Source organism: Euprymna scolopes, chromosome 1 (assembly GCF_053919585.1).
Source record: "Euprymna scolopes isolate OS-2025 chromosome 1, ASM5391958v1, whole genome shotgun sequence".
NCBI lineage: Eukaryota > Metazoa > Mollusca > Cephalopoda > Sepiida > Sepiolidae > Euprymna > Euprymna scolopes.
This window is the reverse complement of record NC_136482.1, coordinates 4702663-4728491: the sequence shown is the minus strand read 5'-3', so window position 1 is coordinate 4728491 and position 25829 is coordinate 4702663.

Below are 25829 nucleotides of genomic sequence, written 5' to 3'. Positions count from 1 at the left end.
TAATTACCATTTCTACTATATATACATATATATATATATATATATATATATATATATATATATATATATATATATATATATGAAATAAAATATGCTTGGTTGGTTGGTTGGTTGTTTTTTTTTACGGCATATCAAGCCTTTTCAGATTATTTAATGCCGAATTAAAAGATTTTGCAGATAAATTTTTTACTAGAATATATTTGTTTTCAAGTCGGTTTCTATTTAACCCATAGTTGAGACCCTAACAGGTACTACCACTCCGGGTCAGAGTGGGCCTAAGAGCAGTGGCATTTAAAGGGTGGCTCCACACTCCTCAAAGCCCGCGAGCTGAAGCCTCACCACTGGATATAGTTTAAGGTCATATCTAAGACCTGAAATAATTTATATATATATATATATATATATATATATATATATATATATATATATATATATATGAAATATATATATATATATTTATATATATATATATATATGAAACTATTTGATACGTCAAATGCCTTTTTTAATATTGTTCAACTGATTCGAACTATTAGAACGTTTGTCTCTTTCAATTACGTGATATGACTGAAACGCATAAAAAAAAACTTGAAAGTGAAGAGGAAAATAAAAGAACTAAAGCATACACTTACCGGGGGGGGGTGTCATTCCAAGCCTTTATCACTTCGTTCTTGGTTCGCTATCTTTTTCCCTCCCCGCGACAGAGCTCTCTAAATCCTAACCGTTTGTTCTTTTATTTTAAATCCTCTTTCTGAAGAAGACCTGATCATCACGGCATCAAATAACCATTATGCATACGTGTTAGTGACTTCGTATCATATGACACAAGGGGTGGTTGGTAAATTTTAACGCATCAAAAACTAAGCTTCTTTCTTTTTACTATAAATACTCTGATACCCACGTGGTTCCAATTGCTATGAAAGGCTCTCATGTCAAAGAAGCGCCCCGCTTTGACACGCTTCTAGATCTGTCCTTCTCTTCTGACCTATAATTGAACACCTACATTATATCTGTTGCCAAGGTCGCCGGAAAATGGTTGCATCATTAGATCGCTTTAGAAGTTATCTCACTCCTGCATACTAGTATGACAGCCGGCTACATCATAAAAGGAAGTACTGTTGCCACGTCTGGGCAAGAGCTGATCGTAGCACTCTATTCTGCCTTGATCGTGGCCGATGTTTACACCTCCGCGTCCAAAAATCAAAATGCGTATAACTTGTTTGTGCGCATGTCGTCTGCGCATACACTATTCTGAATAAAAATAAATTATATTTTCTACTAAGCAGAGAACTTTCTAAATTTATTCGAAATTGTTATTTTTTGGGAGCCACTTCGATCTCTTAAAAAGGCAGGTTTTTTACAATAAACCAGTTACTCAAAATCCACGTACCGGCGTCCTGGACGTCATTGTTTGCATTTCGAACCTGCTGGCATGTCAACTCACGCATACTCATACTTACAAAGTGAGACACACACACACACACGCACACACACATGTACACAAACTGCTTGAATCCCTCCCTTCTCGTCTGTTCAATCGAAATCTATCTTTTCAATAGAATATTCCAAACTTCCGCACTGAAGTCTCTAATACGAAATTAAATGAACATTGATTCATATCAATTAAAAGAAACATAATTTGTATAAATGAGCAGAGAAGTTTTACGATTTCCTGACCCGTGTAACGCACGGCTCTTAATTAATCGATTCAGACTTCTTCGATAACAGAATTCCCCTGGGTTTTCTAAAACTATTCAATATCATTTTATGTTTTTACTATTGCTGTAAACGTTTATATATAAAACATATATAAAATAGCTCTTTTGTGAATATATTCCTTCTAAACTGATAATTTGGTATTGCTTATCATATTCTCACATGTAATTATAAACCATAAAAATATTTGTTCACTGAAAATATTTCTTTAAAACTGACTCCCTCCCATGGGTACTTCGTCCAAATTAAAACCCCTAAAAATTTTAAGAAATCTTTAAAATATTCTTCCAAATAAGGAAACTCCAAAATCTCTAATACCCTAAACTTTGGCAAAGTTCAAAATCAGCTTCGAAACCGAATAGGTGATACCCTTTATCTCTTCTCACAGTTGTGACCCGTATATAAGTTCTTGCTATGACCTCTCCTTACCAAACATTCATAAAGCACGCATATAACCACAACCAATATCAGCAATTTTACCCTTTCTCTATCTGTCGCAATATCTAAATACAAATTCCATGAACAAGTTACTTTCCTTGAACTGTTCAGCTGTGGAGATCTGTTTCGCTTTCGTACTTTGCATCTGAGTACAATATGATCATCTTAAAGTCCAATATAAACAAGTTTTTTAAAGCCGTCTGCTGAAATAATAAAATAATACCTAATTTCCAAAACAACGATTAATAACAGTGTTATCCACGTGACTACATTGCACTCATTAACCCTTATCTTCAAGTCGCTTTCGAGCCTTGTCAAATGGTAACTATCTTGTAAAGAAAATAGTCAAATCAATGAGAAATCAATTACAAGCAGCCGTTGCGATTACACAGAGGCATTTACAAAAGTTATCAGAAGTACGGAAACTATAGTGAGATTTGTTGTCGTCTATGTGACGTTTTCACTTGATCGGAACCTCGGTATATACCAGGATATTGTCTCTAGAATCACAAGACTGGCAGTTAGGTGCGCTAGTGCATATCGCAATTAATATGTGCACGTGTCGGCAAGAATATAACATCCGAATGAGTAATTGTTTTTACTTGCTAAAAAGACACGTTGACCAAATAAATATTTCTTGACAATCAATTATTTAGTGGAATTTGGTTAAACTAATATAAAAGGAAAATATTGCTTTCAACTTCATTGAGTTTATAAAAAATTGATTCGACCAGGAGATTAGTGTTGGAGTTTTACGAATCGGGTATTTTTTTAATAAAAGAGAGAGTGTTTAATTTATTATAAAAATGAATATATATATATATATATATATATATATATATATATATATATATATGTGTGTGTGTGTGTGTGTGTGTAAATTTTGGTTTTCGAATACTGATATTCATATTAAAAACCTTTTTTTTTCTATTTATTTAAAAGAAAATAAAACTACTTCGTTATATATGGGTCGTAGAATTGAATTCATTTGCAAAAGATCTAGCTAATTTGCATATTCTTTTAAACATTCATTTTAATTAACTCACTATTAGTTTATTCGTTTTTTTATAGGATGATCGTCTTTAGTGAACTATTACGTGTAAATACAGATATTCTACATGACCTGCTCGCCTCATTTCCGGTCTCAGTCATTAGAAGAAGAGTGCGTCAAGAACGAGGTTGGTTTTCAGAAGGTTAAATTTTAAACTAATGTTTCTTGATAATACGTAGCATACGCACAACGGCGGGAAATTCGGCTAGTCTAACATTTAGGAAACGGAAATAAATAAATGACTACGTGAAAATCGACGATAGATTTGGCATTCTCGAGTATTTTATGTTCTTTTGGGGATAAGAACAAGTCTGTTTGCTGAAATTCATGGCAGACCCTGTAAATCATGTTAATGCTTTTCTCTGTTTGGTGTCTTTCCGGACGCCCGCTTTTCTGACAAACTCGTTCGTCTGATGCTCCACCATTTTCTTTTTCTTTTCATATTTGTTTTGACCTGTTATTTCTCTATTTTCTTTTTTGTGTTCTTTTCTTTGTATAGTTTTCTTTCGGTCGGGCATCTGCAGTCATGCAAAGCAAAAAAAAAATCTACGTTGACAGTGTAAGCACTTTGTTAACCACAATCTCGTATGTTTCCCCTTGAATCGTATATATATATATATATATATATATATATATATATATATATATATATATATATATATATATATATTGCAATTAAGTACGGAAAACATGCTTTGATATTTATGATTAAAGTATGAAAAAATGTGAGGCCTACTCACCGGTTTTACCCTCACTTTTTAAGAACCGTATCAAGGGATTTTTATATATAAAATTGAAAGAAAACCACATGAGAAAATATATGTTTAAAATAAAGTAGCATTATAAACTATTAACCGGGAGAAGAAGAATGAAAAACATTAAAAAAACGGGGGAGGACATTATATATCTAACGGACGAGGGGTATGATATATCTTAAATAAACCTTAGTATGATGCGAGATACAATGATAGAATCTCCTAGAGGCTAATTTATGTTAAAAACTTATGACCATACCATTTGTTTACAAAGAGAGGGTCACTCCAAACGAACGTGGATAATCTCCAAGATTTTCAAATGAAAGTCCGAACGAGCTCAATTTAAAATGCTGAAGTTCCCAGCACATGACTTATTTTTAAGCAAAGGATCAGCTATTCAAGACTCGTATGTGTTATTAAGACCGTCTGTTGGAATATGAATATATATATATATATATATATATATATATATATATATAACTACTTAATTTACTCACAGAAAATTAATATATGAAAGTATAGATTTATTCGTAAACTTTAAGTATTTACTTCAAAAGTGCTCAATACGTAGGTAGAGCTAGTTAGTAAGTTATAAAATGTATATGGCGATTAAGCTAAACGCGAAATATTCAGTGTAGCTTAATCGCCATGTACATTTTATAACTTACAATATATATATGTGTGTGTGTGTGTGTGTGTGTGTGTATGTATGTATATATATATATGGTCGCCAATATACATACCATATATATATATATATATATATATATATATATATATATATATGTGGTCGCCAATGAATCGGAGAGATTTTAAAATGTAATTACTCATTGAGAAACTATATTTGAATATTTTATTTAAACCTAAACAGAATCTACAGTCTTTACCATTTTTGTAATGAAGAGGCAATAACATTTTCTGAAAATTATTTCTTTCAAATGGGTAGCAAGGTATTCTTGGAATCTTATGTAAAAGTTTCCCCTGGCATCTTGCAGCATATTTACCGATATTGCCTCAATCTCGTTTGAAGTGCATTTTTGAGAGCTGGAACTTTTCTGTGAGAGTCTCTTCCGAACACTTTCGTCTTAATATATCCCCATAAAAATAGTCACAAACGCTCAATCGGGTGAACGAGGAAGTTAAGGGATATATCCGCTGCGACAAATGACACGACCTGAAATAAAGCGTTAAGGGCATCGATGGAAATTCTTGCCGTGTGACTTGTAGCTCCATCTTGTAGGAAAAATGTTCTCATCAACTGCAAATTTAGGTGTGAAAACGTCATCATCTCAACGTTATTTAACATCTCAACATCTCGCTTTCATAAGAAAACGAACCGATAATGCCTCGTGCACACATAGCGCACCATACCATTACTTGCTGAACATAAAGGGGCTTCTCATGAAGCAAACAAGGGATTTCCTACGCTTAATACTTGAAGTTCTATTTGTTTACATAACCGATCAGATGAAAATGTGCTTCGTCATTCATCCAAAAAGTGTTCAATTGAAGCTGTCTGAAGGTAAGGTTTATCCTTGCACAATGCTACCTTTCATAACTTCTTTATTTGATATATATTCGGGTATGCGGGTATACCGACTACCTCAGGGAGATGAATGCCTCTGCCTTGCATAGTTCCATGTCATCCTTGGGCAAGTTGTAGTATATGTTAGTCTCCCTCTCAAGTTCTGGAAGGTAACTATATTGTGAGAACTATATATATATATATATATATATATATATATATATATATATATATATATATATGCATGTTTGCTTTCTTATGTGTATATGTGTGTATATGAACAACTGCCGTAGAGGTTAAAACCCCGTGATAATAAAATATGCACACTCTGCCACTGCTCAGTCATCTCACTATTTCAGTTTGTCACTGTACAACCAGTGGTAGGGGGCGAGACGGTACAATATGTGTAGCACAAACATGTTGTGTCGCGATCGTTATGTGCAGATACCTTTCTAAAAAAAAATTAAGAAATAAAGAAATAAAAACAAAATATAAATAAAAAAATGTCCTATAGCGATAGGTGAGTGTCGATGTGCACAGGCTTCGCAGGCTGAAAGTGCATAGCTGCAAATCTGCACGTAGGGGGCAGTGATTTATCTAACATCGTCAACTAAATCGCCTACAGGGTGGAAGCAACTTCAGTGGATGATCTGGTGGCTGAGCAGCCTTTTCTAGGGATACACTGCTCAGCCATGAATTTGTGAAGGGTCTAGAAAAGGTGACCTATAAATTTCTACCGTTTTATTAGCTGGTCGGCTTCCTGTGGTCGGCGGCTGCTCTATATTTGCTGGAGAAATAAACGTTGAAGAAAAATAATAAACAAGGAAAATAAAACATGTTGCTAGGTGGAATGTGAGAACTTTGTTAGATGTCCTAGATAGTGAAAGACCTGAGCGTAGGACAGCTATTGTTGCAAGAGAGCTCGCTAGGTACAGCATAGACATTGCGACATTGTCTGAAACACGATTGAGTGGTGAGAATAAATTAATGGAAGTGGGTTCGGGATACACCTTTTTTTTTTTTGGAAAGGAAAACCATCGGAGCTAAGACGAGAAGGTTTAATTGGCTTTGTAGTGCGTTCTGATTTAGGGAAGAGGATTGACTGTGTAAGTGACAGAATTCTGATGATGGGCTTCCCTCTTGCACACAGTAGGTATATGACGATTTTATCTGTGTATGCCCCTAACATGGGTCATGATTAAGACACCATCACGGCGTTTTACCAAGATCTCAGTCGTACCATTTCCTCTATTCCTTTATCTGAAAAGATCTTACTAATGGGTGATTTAAATGCGAGGGTTGGCAAGGTCCACTGTAATGGTCTGCATCTTCTCCATTTATGCACTCAATTTGACTTTGCTATCTGTAATACTTTCTTCAGCCACAAGGAGATCCATAGGTTTACTTGGACCCATCCTCGTTCAAAACAAGGTCACTTGATTGATTACATTATTTCCAGGAAGGCAGATTTGCAGGGCGTCTGTAGTGTGCGTGTTATGCGTGGAGCGGAATGCGGCACACATCAGGTTTTGGTATGCGGGAAGTTGAAAATCTGTATAAGGAGGAAGTGTAGGTCGGGTAGTGTTAAGATTCCCAAGCGGGTTGATGTATCCAGGCTGGATGATCCAAATGTGCGTGAAAAGCTTCGATCCGTAGTTAATTCTACTGATTTCGATGGGTCATGGGTGCATTTTAAAATACACTCTATGAAATGTAGATGTTCTTGGCTTCCGAAAATCTAAACATCAGGTTTGTTTTGATGATGACTATTTTGAAATAACTCAACTCTTAAAAATGAGTAGCATCATAAAATGTTGCCTGCCTCCCATGGAGGTCGAGAATCACTCCAACAGTCACTTAAAGCAAACAAAGCTCTTCTCCAAAAGCGACTCCGCCAAATTAAGAATTAATGGTGGGATAAACTCGCCAACCAAACCCAGATGGCTTTTGATCGTAAAGACTTCAAACGCATGTACAATTTGCTTAAAAAGACTGTTGGTCCTCTCTAACTATCAACATCTCCCCCTTCCCAAGTGATGGAATTGCCTTTATAAATGATTCCAACAAGATTCTCCTTTGTTGAACTAAGCATTATTCCGATCTCTTTGCCACCCCTCTAATGTTGACGAGGACATCATCAACGGATTTTTATCAAAACAGAAGCTTATCTATGAAATGTCTGAGTTCCCATTTGAGAACGAAATTAGAGATGCAATCAAGGAAGTTTTTTATTTTTTATTACCGTTTTATCTGTTTGGTTACATATGTTTCGGGTGTTGAACCGTGTTTACGATCTAACAGCCTCGTCAGACCTTACAGAAATGGTTGGTTAGTATTAGGAAGAATTGTTTTTAGGAGGAATACGAAAAAAGAGGGGGGTTTGGGGGCAGAAGATAATAGATAGAGATAAAATGGTAATAAAAATAAAACACATATTTGCTCTGCAATGGCATTGAGCACTCTCTTCAGGATTTTACTAATTACCAGTTTTACCAAATATATATATATAAAATGAACTTCGCGTGTTTCTAAATGTGTGTGTGTGTGAGTTCATTCTTTATGGACTGACAGACAAAACATCACACGAAGGTAGATTATATGCTTTGTCTTGGCCTTTGATTATAAATTTTAAATGGTAAATTTTATTAAATTGTACTTTGAATGCACATGTTTAATACACATGTACGTGCATTCAATTGGATACACCTTTAAAACGAAACCACTTCTTCCCAAATGTACTTTTCTATAAATAGTAACACGATTTAAACCCAGCGCACAAAAAAATGTCTGATGACGACTGAAGTTTTAGTAGAAAGAGCTAGAAAAACAATTCAACAACACGTAACATATGGATCCTACATACAAATATTCGATAATACTACGAAAAGATCAGTATGTGAATTGGAAAAAAAACTAAAGTCGTTAAACAGAAACTCTGTGTGCTTTTCAACAATAAATGTTCAAATACACACACACACACACACACACACACATATATATATGTGTTTTATCTATTATTGATAATTAACTGTGTTCCTATATAGTATTGCATTCTACATTAGGAGAGCTTATCTTATAAAAATATAAATATCTAATGCAAATGCGCACGGTGATTGCTATTTTAACGTCGGGTATCTGCGTAAAAGTCTATTAATCTTAAGTATTGAAATCAATATGCAGTGGTATCGGTGTGTTAAACAATGATAGAGGCCATATGCCGGAATAAACGCCAGTGAGAATTGCAGTTATAGAACAGGAGAAACCTCCCCAGCATCTGACCTGTGACGTAAACGACAAGTCAATGGTTTACAGAGGCATCATAAGTTCAAAGTTATGCAATCGTAACAAAAACAAATTCTTTTGAGGCAGTCGGAGAAGAAAACAGTTACAAAGGTCAAACACGCTACGAATCAGTCTATCGCTGCACCACCATTGCTCTCTCTGTTACATGCCACACGCAACACGCTGATTGTCAAAATAAAGTGCGACTGCTTTTTATATCGCAAAAGAAATTGTTACGTTGTTATTGAAAGCATAACTATACAATTGCGCACCGTCAAAAGAATAAACGCATTGGTTTAGTTATACATTTGAGACACGCCGTGATTCATCATATTAATTTACCCTTGTCTGGATTGCATAGTATATGTATAAAGCAAAATGAATAAACAAGATAAATATATGGAGTCCAGAGAAAATAATAAATTTAGTTTTTATTCACTTCAATAATTACAGCTTCATAGACAGTGACGAGCCAAAGCGAGGCAGAAAAACAAGTGCCAAGCCGAAGAAGAAGAAGAAGAAGAAGAAGAAGAAGAAAAGGCTGCAATAAAATGAGGAAAAGAAAAAAAAATAGCATATCCAAATTACTTCAGTCGCAGTCAACTATTACTACAACTGCCAATCATTACATGTTAACTACAATACAATGCAATGACCAGCAATGTATTCGCGTCCAAAAATATTTTAGATAACATTAAATATTTTCAATTTTGTATTGAGCTGATTACCCACATGGACTCATCAAATAATACCATTGTTTCCAACAGTTCTGTTTATGAAGCAACGACAAATAGTCTTTTGGCGTCAAAAGCAATTATATACACTATTTATCTCCAATTTAATATCATGGTATCGTTTACACTCTAATAATATATGCAATAATAATTGGTGGTTTTCTAAGTGAATGTTAACACAGTAACGCGCGTTCACTTAGTCCTATAACAAGACGCGCAATACTAGCAGTATCACATAAACGAAACTAATAACATATTAAATTCAAGTAAATGCGACTTATCTTAAAATAAGAAAATCATATAATTTTTAGCCGTTTACTTAATGAACACTATTTTCTAGAAACATGTCAGTAGGGGGCCACCAAGAATGTCTTCATAAATTTGCATAATACTGAAGCTTAAAACTCATTTTTCCCTTCAGTTCAAGTCACTACTAATTGCTTCAGATACGAAATGGATTCCATCAATAAGAAACAAGATTGAACCATTTTTAGGAATCCAACTGTAGATGGAACTGCAGCTTGCCTGTTTCCCACCTGACTACAACATTAGAGGTCTTCAAGTCCAACATAAACAAACTCCTGACAAACCGCCCCCTTAAGTAAGACACTATCAAAACCCCCAATACTAATGATTACTACAATACCATCTCATTGATTACTGTACACGCAATAACCCTTATCCCTGAGTGGCCTTCGGGCCTTGATAAGTGGTGACCTCCATGTAAAAGAAAAACTGGATCGAAAACGTTCCATTTCATTATATTAGAGCAATAGTCAACTGTATAAAAGCCCATTTCTTAAAAATGAATCGAAATAGGTTGGGCCTACTTCCAAACTGTTTTCACTTCTCGTAGAACAACAAAGAAATCATAGAAGGAAATAAATTAGGAAATATACATCACTTTTAAGATTTTGTCATCAGAATATGTATACTCTTAGAAGTGACGTTATCGGCGAAACTCTTATCTCCTGGAGAGGAAAATTAAAATTCCGCTAATTTATTCCGAACAAAGCTTATGAATATGGAATCAAGCTCTTCAAACTCTGTTTCATACAAGTCCATTTATTCAGAAAAATCGGAATCACATCAAAGGTACATATGATTAGCTTAGAAAACTTATGTCTACAATAGGGTGTCTCCAAAATTGTTTGGCAGTCTTTATAGCGAAAGGAAGCCGTCAACAAATATTGTTGACACGGCGTCATTGCAAATTGCCATCTAATAAGTTAACGTGTCAGAACGTAGCTAATTTTAATCATATTCTTTTTATTTTTTCACTTGGAGTTGCAATTGAATTCGAATTTCTATGAGATTAGCTCTCTTTATTATATGTATTATTATATAATCTTCTTAAATGCTTATAGTTTGCTTATATAATGAACACAATGGATACAATATGCGTACATTCAGTCTTATCATTGTATACTTATTCTGTATACTGAATCCTTTGCAATCTATTAAGTGGTTTTGCAATATATAGCTTAAATGGGCTGATTTGCCGTTATATGGATAATTCCAATAAAACCATAAGTGAACGTGCATGATTAAATATAGTTAGGTATGTCTGCTATAAATGATAGAAGATACTTTGATAATAAATTGCTCAAAATGAGCATTCCTTTGTACCCAATGTAATAAATAAACCGCACTTCCTAAGATACGTCCATTGAATTGCATTTGGCGACGATAATGGTATTTCTAATTAAAGCATGATATTTAAACCAACTACAGGTATCATACTCTTATATAAAGATACGTCCGTTCAATCTACACCAAAGATAATTTCTTTTTAAGCGGAAGCAAGAAAGATCGACGAACTGGCGGACCGTACGTCCGACTGGTGTGTTCAGTCGCATAAAAAATAAATGTCCAAGCCGGTAATTGACAAGTTTCTACTATCGTTTTTAATGATGTGATATCTAGAATTCCCACAAGTAACAAAGGCTAAAAGTAGTTGGTTAGGGTTAGAGAGAAGTCGTAAAGGATATTGGATAAATGATCAAACATCTCTAACCATGTATGCTTGGTTATTGCTATTTATATCAATTTGTTCATTCCACACATATCTATCTCGGTATCTCATATATATACATACATATATATATATATATATATATATATATATATATATATATATATATATATATATGTATATATATGTATATGTATATATATATATGTGTAAGTTATGTAGACACTATTATCCTCTTTGCTAATAAAAACTAACACATTTTTACTCTTAAAGACCTTCTCCAAGACAACTCCGTACTTAAATTCATCGTTGAATTAAATAATAAAAAATATCTTTCCTCGGCGTCCTTATTAACACTTCAAATTACATCTTTAACATTTCAAACTACAAAAAACCACCTGCTATGATTCTTGCCTTCTAAATTTCCCCTAATAGTCATCATCAAAAACCTCCACAACCCAGCAAAACTTATCTCATCCAACAAAAAAGCTACTCGTCGATCAAAAAAAAAAATTCCTCATCAACAATGGTTACCCAAATTATATTGTTTATCAACACATAAATCTTATGCTTCAGAACTTCAACAACACTCCTACTTACAGTAACACCCCCAACACCATAACCCAATACAATCAACCTATTTTATTGCAACTAAATTCATTTAAGTTGGAAGAAACAGCTATGAAAAACACATCATCCATAGATGCATCTCCCCTGTAGACAATTATAACATTAGATTCATCATTTACTATAAAAAGTTTAAACCCAAAACGTAGTTACCAAAAACAATTCCTCTCCTCCACTTAAACCATTGGAATGGACCAGTGCCATCTATGAGTTCAAATGCCCCTAGGAGAAATGTAACTCCTATAACAACAATGCAACTAATAGTTACGTTGGACATATAACCACAATATTATCACGCCGCCTCACCTGCTATAATGTCGAATCTAGTGCCTTCTTCGAACATTTAAATAAAAACATCACTGCCTCCTCAAAATTCAGAGAAATTCTAGTTAACAACACCAAAATAATACACTAGGAAACGAATGTAAAAACACTTAAAATTATTGAAACTATTTATATCAAAACGCAAAAAACCTAGCCTGAATCAAGTCACATTTAAAAATAGTAACAATACGCTCAATGCCTCGCATAACTCCCCCTCTCCCACAACCACATGTTCTTGCCATTGGCCCTCGAAAGACGTGCTCTTCTCACTTTCCCCTACCACACCAACTCCCCCTCGCTGACAGCAGTCAAGGAACTTCGCACGCACTCCAAGTACTATTTAAATAAATCTTCCCATAATTCCTTAACGAGACTAGTACACATTCCTGATGATGTGAAGACGAGTTAACGAAAAGTTCAAACGGCAGACACTTCGAGAAGATATCATGCTTGGACCATACATCCATACATTTGTTGTATATATTAAAAAAATATATAAAATACTAAAAATAAAAAATAATAAAGTATTATTAAACGGATGCTATTACTAAACGTATATATATATATATATATATATATATATATATAGGAAATTTATTACTGTGAGTTTACAAATTGTTTCAACATTGAGCACTTTAGTTCGGTTTTTTTTTTCACCACTGGTAAATAAATATATATATATATATATATATATATATATATATATATATATATATATATATGTGTGTGTGTGTGTGTGTGTGTGTGTGTGTGTGTGTGTGTGTGTGTTTGGAGGTACAAAATTTATATACAGTTTTGGATAAAATAGGCGGAAGTTTCTCAAGAGCTCTTTCGGCTATCATCTCATCAGGAGAAAATCGATAGCGTACAAAATAATATTATGTTGAAAATAAAGAGTTCTAATGGGGAACTTATTGAATGTGCCAGAAGTACGGAGACACTAAAATAAATTTATTAACGTTTAAAAAACGATTAAAATATTGGCACAACGAGGAAAAAATAAAACAAACGGGAGAAGAAAAAAACAAACAAAAAAACAGGGGGGGGTGGAATTCAAAGTTCCCCAAAGAGAAACAATGCGTTTGATGTTTCCTTTTGCCGGCGCAAAGAAGGTTGACGCACCGCAATAGAGACAGACTCCAAAATCTTTAAATGGTTTTTGGAGTCCGCTCTATGTAGCACCTCGAACCATTCTATTTTATATCTATCGGTACAGCACGGGTTGTCAACCAAATGCTGGCCAATAGCAGAGTCCAAGGCTGCAGAAGGAGGGAGACCACCAGACCCTATCCTCCCTTGTCTGATCTTCGATGGAACATGCTGGTTTATACGAGTCAAAAGATGCAAGGATGTTCACCCAACATAACCAGCATCACACTGGCATTTGAATTGATATACAATATTGCTATTTTGGATGTAAGGCAAACTATCCTTGCGAAAAGACGGAAAAGCAGGTCTCATAGTATATACCAAACGCAAGGACACAGAATACAAGCAGTCGTAAATACTTCTGCGAATCTGTATAATAATAATATATATATATATATATATATATATATATATATATATACATATATTAGGTAAGCAACTAAGTTCTTTTTTGAAGATTGTGTTTCGAAAATTTATTTATCATATTTTATTTTTCGAGAAAAAATCGAAAAATTATTGCAAATCGTGTTGAACGTTGAGAAAAAGTTGTAAACACGAATAGTTACTAATTTTAATTTTACTTTTAAAAATGTAGATAAAAATGTCTATATATATATTTATATATATGTATATATATATACATATATATATATAGCACATCTTTTTTTTAAATTTAAAGATTACATTTTTCTTTTATATAACTTTTGTTTATATCATTTTGGATCTCTTCATTACAGCTGTTTCGTTAATGGTATGACAATTCTATTCTAACATCAAGTTACAATAGAATTCTTCCAGTCAACATCATGACGACGAATAAGAGGAAAATATATATATACATATATATACAGATTGAAAAAGGAGTATATCTCCGAAATATATCTCTCTCTTTAAAAATAAACATTCGTTTATTTTATAAATGTTTTAAAAAAATCGCGTTGTTATTTGGCTGTAAAGTGTTAAATGTAACATGTCTCTTATTTGATTTTCAAATTTCACTCAACGCCTTTAATGGATAAACCTACCCAGACTATATATATATATATATATATATATATATATATATATATATATATATATATATATATAAGAGAAAATAGTAAATAAAACATGTTAAAAACACTTTGAAAAAGAGTTAAAAACATATTTAATCTGAAAAGGAAACACTTAATAAGTGGATAGTCTTTAATCCGCGGAGTTTCGAAGAAATACTTTCCTTCTCATCAGAGGGTAAGAATAAGCAAAATGCGGGATCGGATTTTACATACAAAAGTATTTGATGAAACTGCAAGTAAGTCAAAGATCTTACTTGATAACAAAAATTGAAGCCGAGGGAATATGGTGAAGAAAATGTGATTTCACGTGAATGGATAGTCTGGTGACAGGTAAATAATCCAATGACGGTAAAATCCAAAAATGTAAACCCAAGAAACTTAATTAAATTTCCATTCGCATATATATATATATATATATATATATATATATATATATATATATATATATATATATATATATATACATATATATATATATATACACTGTGCGGTATTTGTTGGAAATAACTTCAGTAAGCTTAATTATATAAAAATCAATATGAAGGCATAATGTTTATTTATTGTACTGATGGTTTTCGACTTTATATAACATTTATATGTATATATTACGATAAAATTAATTAAATCATTATTCACAGACATATATGTTTTATCCTTTTACCAAAATTCATTGGTAGGGGAAAAATCGACCATTTTTTTCATGTCGCTCTCTATCATCGGCCATAGACGTAGCTTTGCACGAGGCTCTTCAATTTTGTTTATTTTTATGTGAAAGGTTTTCATTGCCCTTTTTGTAATGCTTTTGATATGACGAGCTTCTAACGTCATTACATAGAAAAAGCTCTCCTGCATTTGCTGGCCTTTATTTGTGATTTTCTGTTTTGTAGGAATAAATTTGTATTGTTGAGCTTCACATTTAATTTTATATGGTGTGACCGGGAGGTTTTTAATGGTATTGCACATCTTAGTTTAAATTTCACTATCGGTACGTAAGAGACAGAATTTTTGAGTCTTCAACAGGTTCACTCTGTCTCGAAACCAACTTTCTGGTCTGTTTGAAGGAGATATATTCTAATCTCTTGTTATCCCGTATGTTCTTTTTGTTGCTGTTATAGTAGCAGTTTTTTTTAATCTTTCGTTCATTTTTTGTTGTTGTTGTTCTATCTGGTTCTGTTGTTGCATCTGGCATTTAATCTATTCAGTTTTCTGTCCTTGTTTTTCACTGCAAATCCATTTGATATCTCCACAGTTGTGCCATAATTTATTTATAGTCTTCCATGATTTCTTATTTTTCTTTTTCAAGAACAGGGGAGAAAAATGAATGACTTTGAACATGTAAAAATAATATAAAATTTTGAATATAATGTAGATCTTTCGGTAAGATAAAAACCTTCTCTGTCAATAATAATTCATTTGGCAGAAAAGGAAATGTTCTTTTTGTTATAACACTGAATCTTCTCTTTGGAACAAGAAAAGAGAAAAACGAAAACCCAGAAAGTTACATTTAATTTACAAAAGAAACAGCTTACGGATTTTTCACTTATAAATTTTTTCCTTATGCTTTTTTTAGTTGGTAAATTAAGAATTAGTGCGGCAAATTAAGAGTTCAGTACAACTGGTCCTTCAAACGTTTAGTTGTCCGAGTTGCTTGTTGTTAGTGTGTTTAGAACACTATCTTTCTCGTTCGAATACTTCGGCGCCAAAGTTCGATGTTGTTTGGGTGAGTCGTTTGAATAACACGTTGTTGATTCGAATACCTCGTCGCCAGTGGGTGTGGCCGTAGGAAAGTGTCACAAAGAAAGACTCGAGCAACAGTTTCAGGTATAACCGAATATATTGTACGGAAAATGTCGCGATATCCTCCCATGAGACTATTAACGGTCGATTTTTTTATAATGATTGCAAGGTGGTCGATTACTAGTGGATGAATAAATCTCCATGAAAAAATATTAAAAAAAAAATTTCCGCACTAAAAATAAGTCACTTATATTTCTGTCCGAAAAACCTTATTCCTACTAGGACAATTGTTACAATCCGTACAATTCCTATGATTATCTAAATAATTAAAGATTTACGGGTGTTAACTCTTATTGTTATTTGTGAGTTAAATGAGGTATAAATCAAGAAATTCGTAAAAACTAATACCCCAACAAAAAACTAATAAAATTGGATAATATTCTGAAATTGAAAATTTATTTTAAGCTGATGTGAGTTGTTTTCTGTAATCCTGAATTGTTTTGATAGACTAATATACACAGGATAAGGAGAGTATCGCTATCTATTAATAATAAAGCAACACACTTCTATAAAATAAATTAAGTACAATTAGTTTACTAGTCTTGTATAATGTAAGCAACAGAAAATACAGAAAATGTTAGAATTTCTTCTGCTATCAGCAACCTGTAAGATGCCCAACCACATTGATTACAGTTGGGTTTCGAATCTCGAAGATCTGTCTGTAAATGGTTAAACATACACACACACACACACACACACACACACACACACACACATATATATATATATATATATATATATATATATATATATATATATATATATACTAGCATGGGTGCCCGGCGTTGCCCAGGTATTTGGAGGTGTATGTTGAGAAAAAAAAAAGCGATCAATCTTTTTAAACTTTGACCCCTATTATGACACCTTAACATTTATTTTTTTGGGCTCAAATCAAGTTATTAAGTTAGATCCATATCCAACGAATCTATATCTAAAGTTTCAAGTGTGTAGACCCAAAATTGTTAGAGAAGTTTGGTAGAGTTCTCAAAAGTCAAATCGTTGAACTTTAACCCCCTAATCGCCAAATTTCTGACCAAAAACCAATCACATCGATTTTCTCAAATCTCAGTACACTGCATATCAAATTTCGAGTCTGTAGACTAAAAGTTATTGCGTAGGGAAATGTACACACACACATACACACGCAGACAGACACACACACAGACAGACACGTTCACTTTTATAGATATACTAGCATTTCAGCCTGTCGTTGCCCGGGTGTTTGGATGTGTATGTTGAGCAAAAAAAAAACAGTGGTAGTAGGAAGGCAGGCTCGAACCCGTACCGCGAAGGAGGAAAAGAACGGGGTAAACGTTTATGCTGTTATAACCACCGCCAAACCGGAAGCGACATTTTTTCAAATTAAGGCTAGACAATCTAAAGGAAAGGATAACTTTTAAAAATATCGGCGAAAAAACTGACCCCCCCCGTAGAAAAGTGCCTAGTTAAATGGGAAGATATTAATTTTTTAGCCAATTTTTCGATATTTGTCGTATGAAAGGTGGAACTTTAAAATGATACTGATCTTGGTAAAATCCGCCGCCTCTATTGAAACTTTAAGGCAGACATGCAAACAGACATACATGCATACATATATATTGGTAATTAAAAATTTTCGACCCAAACTGATGAAAAGGCTTGCCCTACATCTGAATACCCTTTATGTAAAATTTCAAATATTTAGACCAGAAATTGTCTGAGTAATTTGGAGAGACCGCAAAGGTCAATTAATTTTAAACTTTAACTCCTATTATGACACCTTAAAATTTATTGTTTTGGGCTCAAATCAGGTTATTAAGTTAGATCCATGTCCAAGGAACCTATATCTAAAATTTCAAGTATGTAGACCCAAAAATTGTCGGAGGAGTTTGTGTAGAGTTCTCAAATGTCAAATCGTTGAACTTTTACCACTTAATCGCAAAATTTCTGTCCCAGAACCGATCACATCGATTTTCTTAAAATCTCAAATTTCGAGTGTGTAGACTAAAAATTGACAGAGTTATTGCGTAGGGAAATGTACACACGCATAAACGTTCACTTATATATATATATATATATATATATATACATTGTTTATGGGAAAATGCATGCATCCAATTCGATCTAACTTATTTTCAAGTCAATTAAGTAAAGTTGTGTGTTGGGTGTATAGAAATCATATTGAGTGTTGGATGTATGAAAATAAAGTTGATATAGGATGTATGAAAATAAAGTTGATATAGGATGAATAAAATAAAGTTGATGTTGGATGTATGAAAATAAAGTTGATGTTGGAAGTATGAAAATAAAGTTGATGTTGGATGTATAAAAATAAAGTTGATGTTGGATGTATGAAAATCATATTGACTGTTGGATGTATGAAAATCATATTGAGCGTTGGTTGTATGAAAATAAAGTTGATGCTGGATGTATAAAAATAAAGTTGATGTTACATGTATGAAAATAAATATGATTTTGGATGTGTGAAAATAAAGTTGATGTTAGATGTATGAAAATAAAGTTGATGTTGGATGTATAAAAATAAAGTTGATGTTGGATGTATGAAAATAAAGTTGATGTTGGATGTATGAAAATAAAGTTGATGTTGGATGTATAAAAATAAAGTTGATGTTGGATGTATGAAAATTAAGTTGATGTTGGATGTATGAAAATAAAGTTGATGTTGGAAGTATGAAAATTAAGTTGATGTTGGATGTATAAGAATAAAGTTGATGTTGGATGTATGAAAAAAAAGTTGATGTTGTATGTATGAAAATCATATTGAGTGCTGGATGTATGAAAATCATATTGAGTGTTTGATGTATGAAAATAAAGTTGATGTTGGATGTATGAAAATAAAGTTGAGTGTTGGATGTATACAAATCATATTCAGTGTTGGATGTATGAAAATAAAGTTGATGTTTTATGTATAAAAATAAAGTTGATGTCGGATGTATGAAAATCATGTTGGGTGTTGGATTTATGAAAATCATATTGAGTGTTGAATGTATGAAAATAAAGTTGATGTTTGATGTATAAAAATAAAGTTGATGTTGGATGTATGGGAATAAAGTTGATGTTGGATGCATGAAAATAAAGTTGATGTTGGATGTATGAAAAGAAGTTGATGTTGGATGTATAAAAATAAACTTTATGTTGGATGTATGAAAATCATATTGAGTGTTGGATGTATGAAAATCATATTGAGTGTTGGATGTATGAAAATCATATTGAGTGTTGGATGTATGAAAATAAAGTTGATGTTGGATGTATGAAAACGAAGTTTATATTGGAAGTATGAAAATAAAGTTGATGTTGGATGTATGAAAATAATATTGAGTTTTGGACGTATGAAAAAAAAGTTGATGTTGGATGTATGAAAATAAAGTTGATGTTTGTGATATGAAAATTAAGTTGATGTTGGATGTACGAAAATAAAGTTGATGTTTGATGTATAAAAATCATATTCAGTGTTGGATGTATGAAAATAAAGTTGATGTTAGATGTATGAAAATAAAGTCGATGTTGGATGTATGAAAATAAAGTTGATGTTGGATGTATAAACATAAAGTTGATGTTGGATGTATGAAAATCCTGTTGAGTTTGGATATATGAAAATCATATTGAGTGTTGGATGTATGAAAATAAAGTTGATGTTGGTTGTATAAAAATAAAGTTCATGTTGGATGTATTAAAATAAAGTTGATGTTGGATGTATGAAAATAAAGTTGATGTTGAATGTATGAAAATAAAGTTAATGTTCGATGTATGAAAATCATATTGAGTGTTGAATGTATGGAAATAAAGTAAATGTTGGATGTATGAAAATAAAGTTGCTGTTGGATGTATAAAAAAAAGTTGATGTTGGATGTATAAAAATAAAGTTGATGTTTGAAAGTATGAAAATCATATTGAGTGTTGGATGTATGAAAATAAAGTTGATGTTGGATGTATCAAAATAAAGTTGATGTTGGATGTATGAAAATAAATTTTATGTTAGATGTATGAAAATCATATTGAGTGTTGGATGTATAAAAATAAAGTTGATGTTGGATGTATGAAAATAAAGTTGATGTTGGATGTAGAAAATGAAGTTTATGTTGGAAGTAGGAAAATAAAGTTGATGTTGGATGCATAAAAATCATATTGAGTTTTGGACGTATGAAAAGCATATTGAGTGTTAGATGTATGAAAATAAAGTTGATGTTGGATGTATGGAAACGAAAATTATGTTGGAAGTATGAAAATAAGGTTGATGTTGGATGTATGAAAATCATATTGAGTTTTGGACGTATGAAAAGAAAGTTGATCTTGGATGTATGAAAATAACGTTGATGTTGGATGTATGAAAATAAAGTTGATGTTTGAGATATGAAAATAAAGTTTATGTTGGATGTATAAAAATAAAGTTGATGCTTGATGTATAAAAATCATATACTGTGTTGGATGTATGAAAATAAAGTTTATGTTGGATGAATGAAAATAAAGTCGATGTTGGATGTATAAAAATAAAGTTGATGTTGGATGTATAAACATAAAGTTGATGTTGGATGTATGAAAATCCTGTTGAGTGTTGGATATATGAAAATAAATTTGATGTTGGATGTATGAAAATAAAGTTGATGTTGGATGTATGAAAATAAAGTTGATGTTGGAAGTATGAAAATAAAATTGATGTTGGATGTATGAAAATCATATTGAGTGTTGGATGTATGAAAATAAAGTTGATGTTGGATGTATAAAAATAAAGTTGATGTTGGATGTATGAAAATCATGTTGGGTGTTGAATTTATGAAAATCATATTGAGTGTTGGATGTATGAAAATAAAGTTGATGTTGGTTGTGTAAAAATAAAGTTGATGTTGGATGTATGAAAATAAAGTTGATGTTCGATGCATGAAAATAAAGTTGATGTTGGATGTATGAAAATAAAGTTAATATTCGATGTATCAAAATCATATTGAGTGTTGAATGTATGAAAATAAAGTTGATGTTGGATGTATGAAAATAAAGTCGATGTTGGATGTATGAATATAAAGTTGATGTTGGATGTATAAAAATAAAGTTGATGTTGGATGTATGAAAATAAAGTTGATGTTGGAAGTATGAAAATCAGATTGAGGGTTGGATGTATGAAAATAAAGTTGATGTTGGATGTATCAAAATAAAGTTGATGTTCGATGTATGAAAATAAATTTTATATTGGATATATGAAAATCATATTGAGTGTAGGATGTATAAAAATAAAGTTGATGTTGGATGTATGAAAATAAACTTTATGTTGGATGTATGAAAATCATATTGAGTGTTGGATGTATGAAAATCATATTGAGTGTTGGATATATGAAAATAAAGTTGATGTTGGCTGTATGAAAACGAAGTTTATATTAGAAGAATGAAAATAAAGTTGATGTTGGATGTATGAAAATCATATGGAGTTTTGGACGTATGAAAAGGAAGTTGATGTTGGATGTATGAAAATTAAGTTGATGTTGGATGTATGAAAATAAAGTGTATGTTTGAGATATGAAAATTAAGTTGATGTTGGATTTACGAAAATAAAGTTGATGTTTGATGTATAAAAATCATATTCAGTGTTGGATGTATGAAAATAAAGTTGATGTTGGATGTATGAAAATCATGTTGGGTGTTGGATTTATGAAAATCATATTGAGTGTTGGATGTATGAAAATAAAGTTGATGTTGGTTGTATAAAAATAAAGTTCATGTTGCATGTATGAAAATAAAGTTGATGTTGGATGTATGAAAATAAAGTTGATGTTGGATGTATGAAAATAAAGTTTATGTTGGATGTATGAAAATCATATTGAGTGTTGAATGTATGAAAACAAAGTCGATGTTGGATGTATGAAAATAAAGTTGATGTTGGATGTATAAAAAAAAGTTGATGTTGGATGTATAAAAATAAAGTTGATGTTTGAAAGTATGAAAATCATATTGAGTGTTGGATGTATGAAAATAAAGTTGATGTTGGATGTATCAAAATAAAGTTGATGTTGGATGTATGAAAATAAATTTTATGTTGGATGTATGAAAATCATATTGAGTGTTGGATGTATAAAAATAAAGTTGATGCTGGATGTATGAAAATAAAGTTTATGTTGGATGTATAAAAATAAAGTTTATGTTCGAAGTATGAAAATAAAGTTGATGTTGGATGTATGAAAATCATATTGAGTTTTGGACTATGAAAAGAAAGTTGATCTTGGATGTATGAAAATAACGTGGATGTTGGATGTATGAAAATAAAGTGTATGTTTGAGATTTGAAAATTAAGTTGATGTTGGATGTACGAAAATAAAGTTTATGTTTGATGTATAAAAATAATATTCAGTGTTGGATGTATGAAAATAAAGTTGATGTTGGCTGTATGAAAATAAAGTCGATGTTGGATGTATGAAAATAAAGTTGATGTTGGATGTACAAACATAAAGTTGATGTTGGATGTATGAAAATCCTGTTGAGTGTTGGATATATGAAAATAAATTTGATGTTGGATGTATGAAAATAAAGTTGATGTTGGATGTATGAAAATAAAGTTAATGTTCGATGTATGAAAATCATATTGAGTGTTGAATGTATGAAAATAAAGTTTATGTTGGATGTATGAAAATAAAGTCGATGTTGGATGTATGAATATAAAGTTGATGTTGGATGTATAAAAAAAAAGTTGATGTTGGATGCATAAAAATAAAGTTGATGTTGGAAGTATGAAAATTATATTGAGTGTTGGATGTATGAAAATAAAGTTGATGTTGGATGTATCAAAATAAAGTTGATGTTGGCTGTATGAAAACGAAGTTTATGTTGGAAGTATGAAAATAAAGTTGATGTTGGATGTATGAAAATCATATTTAGTTTTGGACGTATGAAAAGGAAGTTGATGTTGGATGTATGAAAATAAAGTTGATGTTAGATGTATGAAAATAAAGTTGATGTTTGACATATGAAAATTAATTTGATGTTGGATGTACGAAAATAAAGTTGATGTTTGATGTATAAAAATCATATTCAGTGTTGGATGTATGAAAATAAAGTCGATGTTGGATGTATGAAAATAAAGTTGATGTTGGATGTATAAACATAAAGTGTATGTTGGATGTATAAACATAAAGTTGATGTTGGATGTATGAAAATCCTATTGAGTATTGGATGTATGAAAATAAAGTTGATATAGGATGTATAAAAATAAAGTTGATGTTGGATGTATGAAAATAAAGTTGATGTTGGATGTATGAAAATAAAGTTGAAGTTGGATGTATGAAAATAAAGTTGATGTTGGATGTATAAAAATAAGTTGATGTTGGAAGTATGAAAATAAAATTGATGTTGGATGTATGAAAATCATATTGAGTGTCGGATGTATGAAAATAAAGTTGATGTTGGATGTATAAAAATGAAGTTGATGTTGGATGTATGAAATTAAAGTTGATGTTGTATGTATAAAAATAAAGTTGATGTTGGATGTATAGAAATAAAGTTGATGTTGGATATATGAAAATAAATTTGATGCGGGATGTATGAAAATAAAGTTGATGTTTGATGTATGAAAATAAAGTTGATTTTGGATGTATGAGAATAAGGTTGATGTTGGATGTATAAAAATAAAGTTGATGTTGGATGTATAAAAATAAATTTGATGTTGTATGTATAAAAATAAAGTTGATGTTGGATGTATAGAAGTCATGTTTAGTGTTGGGTGTATAAAAGTAAAGTTGATGTTGGATGTATGAAAATAAAGTTGATGTTGGATGTATGAAAATAAAGTTGATGTTGGATGTATGAAAATAAAGTTGATGTTGGATGTATGAAAATAAAGTTGATGTCGGAAGTATAAAAATAAAGTTGATGTTGGATGTATGAAAATAAAGTTGATACTGGATGTATGAAAATAAAGTTGATGTTTGATGTATGAAAATAAACTTGATGTTGGATGTATTAGAATAAGGTTGATGTTGGATGTATGAAAATAAAGTTGATGTTGGATGTATAAAATAAAGTTGGTGTTGTATGTATAAAAATAAAGTTGATGTTGGATGTATAGAAGTCATATTGAGTGTTGGGTGTATAAAAGTAAATTGAGTGTTGGATCTATAGAACTAAAATTGAGTGTTGGATGTATAGAAATAATGTAAAATTGGAAAATTGCACGCAAGAGGAGTTAAGAGCAAGACAGAAAAATTTCCATTAGAGATCTAGTAAAAATTATGCGTACTAATAATAATGTCATGGGAGGAAGTGCGTGACAGAAAAAACAATATTTTTTCTATCTCTGGAAATTCTGGCGTAAAAAAGAGCAGGTTATATTTTGCGAAATGCCACGCTAACTAATGTGTTATGTGTCGATCTTTTTACTTGCTCTTAGTTTTTCAGACATGAATGAAGCCACTTGATATATAACAAGAACGAAATCTTATTACAGACAGGAGGTGATTATTGGCCTTGAAAAAAGGCCAATAATCACTGTTATAGACTATGAAAGAGTCGATTGTGTTTAACATATTTTCAGATATATTGTAGTCGATGTAAAAATGAATTACATTTGAAAATTAGTTATCATCGCACTATACATTTTTTCGAAACAGATACGTCTGATATTGCAATGTGTTAAACCAATGTTAACTAATGAACTGTTTACAATTCATTGCGTTTTAGAATTAGATATTTACTATTAAATATAAAGAAAAACCTAAGTACCTTGCGTCTCTGTTAAGTTAAAAACCTTTAGGGATTAACATTATGCTTTAATCCAGCAAAACTGTATTTATTTCGCTTGTAATCGTTTTAGTATTATTTTACATTCATTTCAGCGGACGAAATAAACGCAATAATCCAATTTATCCCGAAGGAACATAATTTTAATCAAGTTAAAGGAGGGGTAGTTTTAGTGAGCTTTACAATTGTATGAGGAAACTATGATATAAATTATATTTTATATCTGAAGATGTGATATTGGTAAGATCAAAACCAACTCGACAAAATAGATTCAACGTGGAAGCACCATTGACATACGGAATAGGTTAAGAAACGGTTAACAGAATAATAATTTAAGTTAATGTTAATAACAGTGAAAATGAAGATAATGGTAGCGGTTATGGTAGCAATGGCGGGGATAATAACGGGATAATAATAATAACAGCAATTATAATAATTATAATAACAATAATAATGATAAAATAATAATAATAATGATAATAATAATAATAATAATAATAATAATAATAATAGCGGTAAAAACAAGACAGTAATAATAATGATAATAATAAAGATAGTAGTAACAATACTACTACCACTACCTCAAACATCACCACCATTACTAATGATAATTATGATTATTGGGGGTGCGTAAAAGAAAGGGATAAAGACAAGTGGTGGGGGGTCAGAGTAGCAGGAAATGGGGT